Source organism: Notamacropus eugenii, chromosome 1 (assembly GCF_028372415.1).
Source record: "Notamacropus eugenii isolate mMacEug1 chromosome 1, mMacEug1.pri_v2, whole genome shotgun sequence".
Lineage (NCBI taxonomy): Eukaryota > Metazoa > Chordata > Mammalia > Diprotodontia > Macropodidae > Notamacropus > Notamacropus eugenii.
This window is the reverse complement of record NC_092872.1, coordinates 96,819,372-96,829,813: the sequence shown is the minus strand read 5'-3', so window position 1 is coordinate 96,829,813 and position 10,442 is coordinate 96,819,372. Positions and strand designations below refer to the sequence as shown.

Sequence of the window (10,442 nt, the reverse complement as noted above, 5' to 3'; positions counted from 1 at the left end):
TGTGCCAAGTTGCTCTGTCTACCATAGAAGACTTCAGGACTCTTGCTCTCCACCCTGGAAAAGTAGCTCTGGATTGTGAAAGCAGATCCCCTAACTCCTTCAACTTGTAAACTACTTAATTTTTGCAGTATTTTTTTAAAAATTTCAATATATATTCAATCATTCTACACACATATACATACATATGCACATACCTATGTGTATTATATTCATATGTTCCTGTCAAGGAGATATAAGTACATTTGGCCTCAGTTTCCTTATCTATATATAAAATGAAGCAATTTGGCTTTAATTGGATGTTCTCAATAACTCATCTTGGAGAATATAACTTACACCTTGGGAGAATACCATCATATACATACATATATGTACATAATACGCACACACACATATATGCATATATATATGATATTAACTACCTTTGAACTCAAATGAATTTTACTTATTTCTGCCTCAAAGGGACAAAAACCTCAGACAAACAGGGGAAAATCCCTAACAGAATTAATATGCCAAGTGAAATTCCCAAGGTCAAAAATGCTTGCTCAGAGAATTTCCAGATGTTCCTATTTTCCAGGAACTTTCATCCTTAGTCTGGATTGCGTGATATCATTAGAATTATCCTAACACCCCTGGCTCTACATGCTACTATGGACAGATGTGGAACAGGGTGTAAGGGAGACTGACCCCTGTGCAGACAAAGAATGAAATTTTCCAGAGACTATATATGGACTTTGGAAAGCTATTCCAGCAGACAAAAAAAGTTTCCCTTTCCTAGGACCAGTAGGGAGTGGCATTGTTAGAGGCTTACAAGAGGGACTTTTGCTTTTGCTTTTGAAGAGGATAAAGAGGAAGAGGGGGACTGGGAACAGCTGGTCTCCACTTATCCATTTCCTAGGAAGGGGCGTGACTGGAATGTATAGAAGCTGCTGACTATTATCACTCCAGGATCTCTGTGAAAACCACAGGTATTTTTAACTCCCCATACCCTATACATATCAATGGCAATCATTTATCCCAAAAGTTTGCTTTGTTCTTTAGGTAATTCACAATTCTACATTTGTATAGTAGTATTTAAAGCTACCTTACCTTTGATACAAGATTATTGATTAATTATAACTTCTCTGTGATGTGTGCATGTCCTTAATTGTCATTGGTGGGGCTGCAAGAGAAATAAGTAGTGAATGGCATATGATACCTGGATAGCTGTCTCTTGACAGAGAAGATATACCTTCTCTGTTTGACTGGGAGTACACGAAAGCCCTTTATCTCACTTGATCCTCACAATAACTTTGAGAGGTACCAAGTGGGTATACATACACGTATACTGTACATCTGCATATCTATATGTGTGTATATGTATATATGTATATGTGTGTATATGTAGATAAATAGATAAATAGGTAGAGAGATGAATGGATGGATGGATGGTATGTATGTTTGGAGGGGAGGCAGTCCTGTACACTTCTTATATACTTATATATTATATGCATTACTATATATAATATATATAAATAGCAATTGTTTCTGTCCTGCCCAGAAGTTCTGAGGGTCTTACCCTCCTAGATTGACTTTTTTTTTTTTTTGTGAGTAGGCAAAGTAGGCCATCTTTTGCCTCATTTCTTACCTAAGCTAAAATCAGTGAATGGGTGTTGCTTCAGACAAACTGTGACCTGGGAAAGACCTTAGTTAAAAAAGGCCAAGGTCTCCTACTGCATCTGGGGTCATCTGTAGTCATTTTAACCTATGTCTCACCACTGGGCTCAGATGACTCTGGAAGAGAGAGTGAGGCTGATGACTTAGCACAGCCCTCCCTCGCTTAAATCGAATTCACCTGGAAGTCTAGACATCACCCTCCTGACGTCATCGGTCCTCTTGGAGAGTGAAGGACAAACAACAACGTCCTGTCTGTACATACACCCACTTCGGTAGCCCTGTCTGTCAAGGTTTGGAGGTTTAAGGTAGAAAGTAAAAATGAAGAGGTATTCATTTCTTCTTCAGGTCTCCACCTTTGAAATATGAGAACATCTACTTTTCTTAAATGACACCTTTCTCCTCCTACCTGGCACTAACACCCCTTTCTCTTTCACACACACACACATACACATACACACATTTCTTCCCTCCATCTAATATGCATATACACACACATACATGTATGCACAATTCTATAGAGATAGGAAGGAAGACAGGAAGGCAGGAAGGCAGGAAGGCAGGAAGGCAGGAAGGCAGGAAGGCAGGAAGGCAGGAAGGCAGGAAGGCAGGAAGGCAGGAAGGAAGGAAGGAAGGAAGGAAGGAAGGAAGGAAGGAAGGAAGGAAGGAAGGAAGGAACATATGGGTTTCCCCAATGAGAAACTGGGTGACTGTTCTACAATGTAGAGATTTTCTGGGGCACTGAGAGGTTATGACTGACCAAGGGTCATAAAACCAATCAAGGTCCAAGGTAGGACTCTTTTTTATTCTAAGGCAGGTCCTTATATCTCTGTGCCTGTCACCATGAACCTTATCTTACATTTATATATCAGGCATACAGGAGGCACTTTCTTATTTACTGTTATCTACCTCAAGACCTAAAACAGTAGCAAGAGAACACTGAAAAGAAAAATGGTGGAGGTGTTGGAAAGCAGAGATAGAAGAGCTGGAAACCACAGGAAGAGGTTGTAGGATTTTTGCCTAGCCTGCACAGGTCTGTTCTGTTCCTTTTACCCCTGTGTTAGTATTTTTTGTGGGGAAGACTTCCCTTGAAAGACTTCTAGGGGTAATTATTCCAGTGCATGTTACACAGGGAACATAAAGAGAGGCTTCCAGGGCACCTGAATGTCTTGCCCACTATGAGAGCAGGTTGGCTGTGACACCAGTGGTTTTGATTGCTGCCTCTTTCCATTATGACCAAGACCAGCAACAGAACTGAGACCAGTACTAGCAGCAACCATTGCCCTAAACACCTACTTAATGTTGATTAGAACCCTGGCTAGAACCGGTATTTCAGCCAGCCAAGCTAGGATCAGGAGTCTATATTGGAGACAGTCTGGAGGGCTGGAGACTGTCAGCTATCCTGAGGCTTAAAGGAAGGGTTAGCCAGGGTCAGGGAAATCTGCCTCTCTCCCCATACTGCCTTTACCTTCCTGTTGAAACTCTCAGTTCCAGAGCTAAATTCCTGGACACAATATTTCCCCTACACACTATCCCCTTTCCCCTCTCCATGATATGTGAGAACAGTTGATGTGAGATGTCTCCTCAAATAACCCAAAGAAATGGGAGGGTAAGAGGGAGAAAATTCAGAGATACCTGGGGGAAACATTCCAAATCAGGGAGCCCTTGATAGGCTCTTAGCAATTTTATTTTATTATGGCTTGTATAAGCCATGTGATCAGATAGAAATTAGTTTCATACATCATATAATATATAGAGAGGGTCAAATTGAGTCTGAAAATTTCCCAAAAATACGGTTTGGGAGAATCTAGTGAGTTCCCTCTCATTTTCTAATATGGTGGGGCCATAAATCATATCATCCCTAGATCAATATTAAACCTGAATGGTTTCCTTCTTACCCAGTTATCTGAAACAGCAAAGTCTGGCATGGTGGGTAACTAGTGAAGACACATGAGTACCTCTGTGAGCATGCAAAGAGAGAGAATCTCCTTTACTGGCTAGTTAATGAATAAAGGGACAGCCTATTTTTCCCGGAAACTTAGAGAATGCAGGACATGAGTCAGGTGTGTGCTATACTACTAATGCAGGACTTAAACTATCACCTGAGAACCTACCCTGAGCACGCCCAGACTGCACCTGCACTTGTCACATTTATAGAACATTTTATTTATGGTTATAAAGTTTTATTTTATATATACACACACACATATATGTATATATATATATGCACATTATACATATATACCTACACATGTAAGTATGCGTAAATAAATTGTATTTATGTGTGTATGTATACAAAACTTTTCTTATATTATTTTTTTGCACTTAGCACAGTGCCTAGCACATAGTAGGTGTTTAATAAATGTTGATTGATATATCTTCTCATTTGGTCCTCAGGACAACCTTGTAAGGACTGTATTTGTTCAGTTGTTAAATCATGTCTGACTCTTTGTATCCAACTCTTTGTGACTCTGTGGACCATAGCATGGAATTTTCTTGGCAAAGATACTGGAGAGATTTTCCGTTTCCTTCTCCAGTGGATCAACTTTTGTCAGAACTCTTCACTATGACCCATCTGTCTTGGGTAACCCTGCACAGCCTAGCTCATAGTTTCATTGAGCAAGCCCTACCACCACCATGACAAGGCAGTGATCCTGGAGGGAGAAGATTGTACTACCGTCTGTTTCTGTTTTATAGATGAGGAAAAGGTAGAAAAGCATGAGGTTAAAGTGAGTCCCTAAAGGCCACATACATAGGACTTAAGTCCAAGTCTTTTGGTTCTGTGGACAAGTCTCACCACACTGCCCCAAAGCAAGAAAGTACTTAGTTAAATTCCAACAGGTTACATCAATGCACTTAGTCCAGTTGCTTGTCATTAGAACTTTGAAAAGAAATTTATTCAGATCAATGCTTGTGAAATTCTATTTGTAATTTACTGTAAATCTGACTATAATTCCTTGAAAGGGTCAAATTACATTTAGTGGCATGAAAATGGAATGATAAGATAACACATCAGACCACTAGGTGGTGCAGAAAGTAATATTGAATCTGGAATCAGGAAGTCTTGAGTTTGAATTCTGCCTCAGACATTTAACTAGCTAAGAAAACCTGGATAAGTCACTTAATTTCTCTATGCCTCAGTTTTCTCTTCTATTAAATAGGAATAATAACATCTACTTGATAGGCTGTTGTGAAGTTCAAATAAGATGTCATGAAAAAATGCTTTGCAAATTATTGAATTCTATGTAAATGCTATCTGTCATTATTATTAACATATAACAGATTCAGAGTAACTCCCCTTATCCTCTACCGGTCTTTGTAGTTTCCAGGATGAGAAATATTTGGAAAAAGAAAAGCCCTGCAGCTATCAAAAGTAGGAGTGCCATAAGGAAAGGAAAAAAAAGACTTACTAAAAAAGAATCAACACAAGCGTTGCCTGGTCCACCTACTCCACTTTCTCTGGAAGTGAATATTACAAGTTCACCACATGCCCAAGTCCTTGACATTGTAGAATGTCTTCTCCTTCTCACAACTGGGAGGGCAGAGAAGTAGGCAAGATGATCAAATTTGAGGGATACCGAACAAGGCACTGCCATAGATGAGAGAATGAGGTGAGTGCCATGAGACTGGTTTGCCACTGGAAATCAATTACATAGAGGAACATCTAGTGTGTAAAACATATGAAGAAGAATCATACTGGACCATGATGATGCACAAATCAAAGGGGGACTCCTAGAAAAGACCTTAAGACCCTGAACATCAAAGAAACCAAAGGATTCTCAGTTTCTTATGAAGCTGTGTGAAGGGGCTATTAATCAATCATTCAATCAACAAGCATTTATTAAGCATGTATTCTGTGTTGTTGGATCTGTTGGGAACACAGAAAGCTCCTTGAGGCCAGAGACTCTATTTGCCTTCCTTTGTATCCCCATCCTTAGAATAGTACCTGGCACATAGTGGGCATTTAATAAATGCTTGGTCACTGACTATTGATTAACAGAGGGTACCCCAGAAACAACCACAATAAGGCTAGTGTTTCTGAGACAATCAACAGAGGCATTTAAAGAGGGATGGATTCTGAGTCTGCTTCATAATTCACTGTGTTTCATTTACTTTGTTCCATTGTTTAAATTGAATATGCCTTTTCCTTTGGTTTCATTTTTTCTTCTGGCTTGGACTGATGAGTTTTAATGGAAATTTGAGTTAACGAATTATGGGCTTTAACTGGTGGCCACAAAGCTGGATTAGTATAACTTTCAGGGGCCATCTTGAGAGGGTGCTACATCAGAACTAAAACTTTGTGGGATCAATAACAAAAATGAATATTGATGCCAAAATGTTGAAAATATCAATAAACAGCAAACATATTGTTAAAAATTATTTACTGTAATTCCTGGAAAGCAGGGATGATTTTAATATTAGGAAAATCAAAGCCATTATAGATTATACTAATAATAAAACTATACAAATTGCATGATTCTGTCTACAGAGAAAAAAGCCTTCAACAAGACAGCCTTTATGTTTAAAACACTAAAACATGTTAATAAATGGATTTTTTTCTTACTATCATCAATAATAATGTAGCTAAAGCCAAGAGCTTACATTATCTGTAATGAAGAAAACGTTAGAAACCATTCCAATGAGATCAAAGCTAAAACAAAGATGTTTTATTATCATTGCTTTTTTGATAAAGTTTTCAAAATGTTATCATGGCAGTAAAAAAAAAAAGAAATTTAGGAAATAAACCTCAACAAATAGCAACCATGTCATACTGATCTGCAGATGACATGATGATTTACTTAGAGCAACCCACAGTTTCAAAGAAAAAAATTAATTGAACCAAGTAACAATGAGAGTAAAGCAGGATATATATAAAAGAAACCCACAAAATAACTAGTTTTCTGATTTTTCTAATAAAACTTAGCAAAATGAGATATAAAAATTTGATTCAAAATAACAACAAAATTCACAGAAAATCTGGTAGTTAACTTAAGACATGCTCAAAGCTTATTTGAATATGACCACTACAAAGTATATAAGTATATATCCCAAAGAGATGAAAGACAAAGGGAAAGTCTGATATATAACAATATACGTATGTATGTATGCGTGTATATACGTATATTTATAACAGGAATATTATGTTAGAAAAAGTGAGCAACCATTAATTGAGAAAAGGCTAAATAAATTGTAGTCAATGAATATAAAGGGATATTATTGTGCTATAAGAAATTATGACTATGGAGAATGTCCCTGGAAAGACATATGTGACCTGATCCAGAGAGGAACAAAGCATAAGGAGGTGAACAAATTACACAAGGACCACAATGATGTGCAGATCATGATATAATGGGAAAGGACAGTATGTACTTGGAATCAGGAAGACCTGAGTTCAATAATAACTTAAAATATTTGTACTTCAGTTTCCTCATTTTTAAATGAAACAGTTGGACTCTAAAACCTCTAAAAAGATCTTCAAGCTCTAAATCTATGAGTCTATGTATGAAAAACAACATTGGAAGACATCAGAACTCTGATCAACGAAGTCATTCAAAATGACTTCACAGGAGAGGGATGATAGAACAGAGGTTTGGAATGAAGTTCAAGTCTTTAGCCTTTCATAATTGTGTTAGTTTATATTACTTGGCTATACTTCTCTGTTATGATGAAAGGTACTATGGAGGAGGTGAAGGAGACAGCCACTGGACAGTAACAGAGATGTAAACCAAGAGAGTGTCAAAGAAACATTTGGTCATCACTCCCATCTAACTCAACTCTCCAAATACATTTTAGAGAAGGACGGCTGCTACTTACACTCAATGAACTAAGGGCCCATGATAACATCAGCAGAGCTTGTAATCTCAGTCAGAAAGTTTTTCTGGAAATGAAATCCCAGCAGGCTTCTGTTTTTCCTCCATAATTTTCTTCTTCCTCTCTCTTAGGCATTAGTTCCTTAGATGGAACCTACTCTTAAGATATTAGGAGATACCCTGTTTCTCAGAGCCAAGGCCTAGCAAGCAGGCTGTGCCCTGAACTTGGCATAGCAACAATCCTTTGCACTCGTCCTCTGGATGATCTCACCCTCTGGCAAAATTGCATAATTATTGTATTGCTTTGACTAGCACCAAATGTTCTCTAAATTCAGACAAACACTGGACAAACTTGGACAATTTCTGGTCATGAAGCCCTGCTATGAATCAAACTTCTCACATTGACCCTGTTGCCCCTCATTGTCAGGGCTACAACTTACTGTGTAGCCACAGGTATAAGGAATGAGATCTTCCTACACTACAGTGAGTCACCCCAGTAGGGGAAGGGTCCCAGCACATGGATCTAATTTTCCTCCTTGCTTGAAACTCATTTTTCTCACTTTGAAATTAAACTTCTGTTTGAATCCTGACTGCCCTGTCTCTAGCCTGTTCTGTTTGACTCCAGTTATCCACAGGTTAGAGGCTGACTTGGTGCAGGTGACATTAATTGGCATCAGAAATGGGATTAGACATGGAATTGGGTCTTGGACTCTCCAGTAGCAGCAATAGTGGACCAGGTACCGCCAGAGATTTATTTCTCTAGAGTCTCACCCCCACTCATCTGGTGAGTCCTCTGCCCTTGTCTCTGCTCCAATCTCTGAGTTCTAGGCTTGATGGAACTCTCCATTCTTTGTGAGGAAAACTCTGGGGTTCTCCAGTGACCCAATCCATCTTGGGCCTTTTCTCTAAGGATATCCTTTCTGCATGCTCCGTTCTCCCAACCAGCTGTTTCTGTCTGCTCTGTTTGACTTTGGTTTCTGCACAACAGAGGTTTTTACCTACTCTGTTCCAACTTGGTTATGCCCACCCCTCCTCACCCCACTCCCCCACCCCTTTAGGCTAAGAGAGTGCTTAGTTAGCTCTGAGCCTCTATTAAACCAGCAAACATATGCCTGGCTATAGGTTGTAACTGCATGAATTGTTAAAACTATTTGTCTCTGTTTGTATCTGTCTTGTCTTTCTGTTGGCATTTGTAAAAAGTAAAATCTCTGTGTCATGTTAGTGCTGTTTGTCAATTCTGTAATCTTGAAAGACTTAAAATGCAGCCAGCTAGAAAAAACGTCTAAAAGCTAGAGCCAAAGGTTTTAGAATACTGGAAAAAATTAATGAACTTTCAACTCCCATTTTAGACTTTTCACAGGAGATTAGGTAATAAGAAATAAAGTCAGATAATCAAAGTTGTAGAACTGTTAAAAACATCTTGGTAGATTTTGGAAGTGTGGAGATTAATCATTAAGGGGTTTGAAGATTTATCATTTTAAGACTGCAGGGAGACTTTGGGTAATTAAGACTCCTGAGACTTTGGGTAATTCTAGGAACTCACTCCCATCTGAAATATCTTAGTAAGTTTTGGAGTACTGCTCTGTAGAATTTGTTTTAAGGAAAAATGAGGATGAAATCTTATAAAACTTAAAAATAAATGACAAGATTAATAATTTCATTATTCTAGGGCAATGAAGGCAGACAGCTAGTTTATAAGTAACCTGAGAGTGAAGAAAGAAAAAAAAACAGGTAAATGAATTGCACCTTATAGCCACCACTTCCTTGATCATCTCAGATCAGGTTCCCAAATAAGAGAGTTTTAAAAACTGCTAGAAAAATGTAGGGAAACTTGAATTATGTTCCAGTTGCAGGAATTTATTAGCCGTATAATCTTAAGTAAGCTGTCATGTCTGTTTGCCCCAAATTTCCTTATCTGTAAAGAGAAAAACAATAATGGTACCCACCTCCCAGGATTGTTGTGAGATCAAAATAATATAATGATTGTAAAGTGCTTAACATAGCAACTGGCATATGCAAACCTGATATTATTGGTATATTTTAATTGACTGTAATTATTCCATACTTGATAAGTCTAAAATGGGTTTAAAATGTCAGAGGTAATAAGATGAATGACTTTTATATGGGATAATTTGGAAACGCAATTAACTGAATTGATGTCATCTGAAGTTTTGTTCCATGTTTTAAATACATGATATTATCTGTGTGGTTACTGTATTTCTGAATTATCCTATATTGTGACATTTGAAAAACCATTGTAATAGAAATGCTTTTAGACAACAATTCTTAATCTGGATGCTGTTACACATAAATTGAGTATTTAAAAAGGATATGATAGAAAATAGATACTTGATAACTTAAATATTAAATGAGGTATATTTTGTAATAAAGCAGATAATAATATATAATAGAAAATTTTCATTTGAAATTCTTGGCTATCATGAAAGTATATAGCATGGTTTAAAGATGTAGCCTCAACATATTAATGACGAGTCAACCATCAGGTATTTGCTGTATGTTTGAAGCCCCAGAATATGAGTACTCAATTTGCAAATAAAGGATAAATCAAATGTTAACTGTTAGGGAAACATCAGGAAAGATATTTAAGCCCTAAGTTTTGGTTAGTGAAATTTTGCTATCTCAGGTAAAAATTCCTGGTACTATAATTTGCTGTTGTTTTGAGTTTTGATTACAGGGATAGTTGTCTGAGTTGTCATGAAGCCAATAGTAGAAAACGGCATGTGCTACAGTCTGGGAACTGCTAAAGGTGAATGTGCTGCGAAAGGTTTGGGGGATCACTTTGGCATAGCCTAAGGTAAAAATCCTCCTAACTCTATTTCCCCATTGTGCTATTTTCCCTTCTAAAAAGGAAATTTCCCCACCTAATTAATCCTGAGCCTTACTTTTAACACCTCCTGACTCCACGATTGGCTGTCAGATATGACTCATGCCCAGAATCAAACGTAGCTGAGGGAGTTTTTC

The 10,442-nt window shown here is 37.8% G+C and overlaps 1 long non-coding RNA gene across 1 annotated transcript in view; it reads left to right on the top strand.

Annotated features, from left to right (window-relative positions):
- Positions 1 to 388: 388 nt before the first annotated feature.
- Positions 389 to 10,442, top strand: part of LOC140504998 (uncharacterized) — a 31,797-nt gene continuing 21,743 nt past the window's right edge. Inside the window, exons 1-2 of the long non-coding RNA XR_011967313.1 lie at positions 389 to 965; positions 4,973 to 10,275. This is a non-coding gene — a long non-coding RNA (uncharacterized lncRNA). The remainder of the gene's footprint in view (positions 966 to 4,972; positions 10,276 to 10,442) is intronic.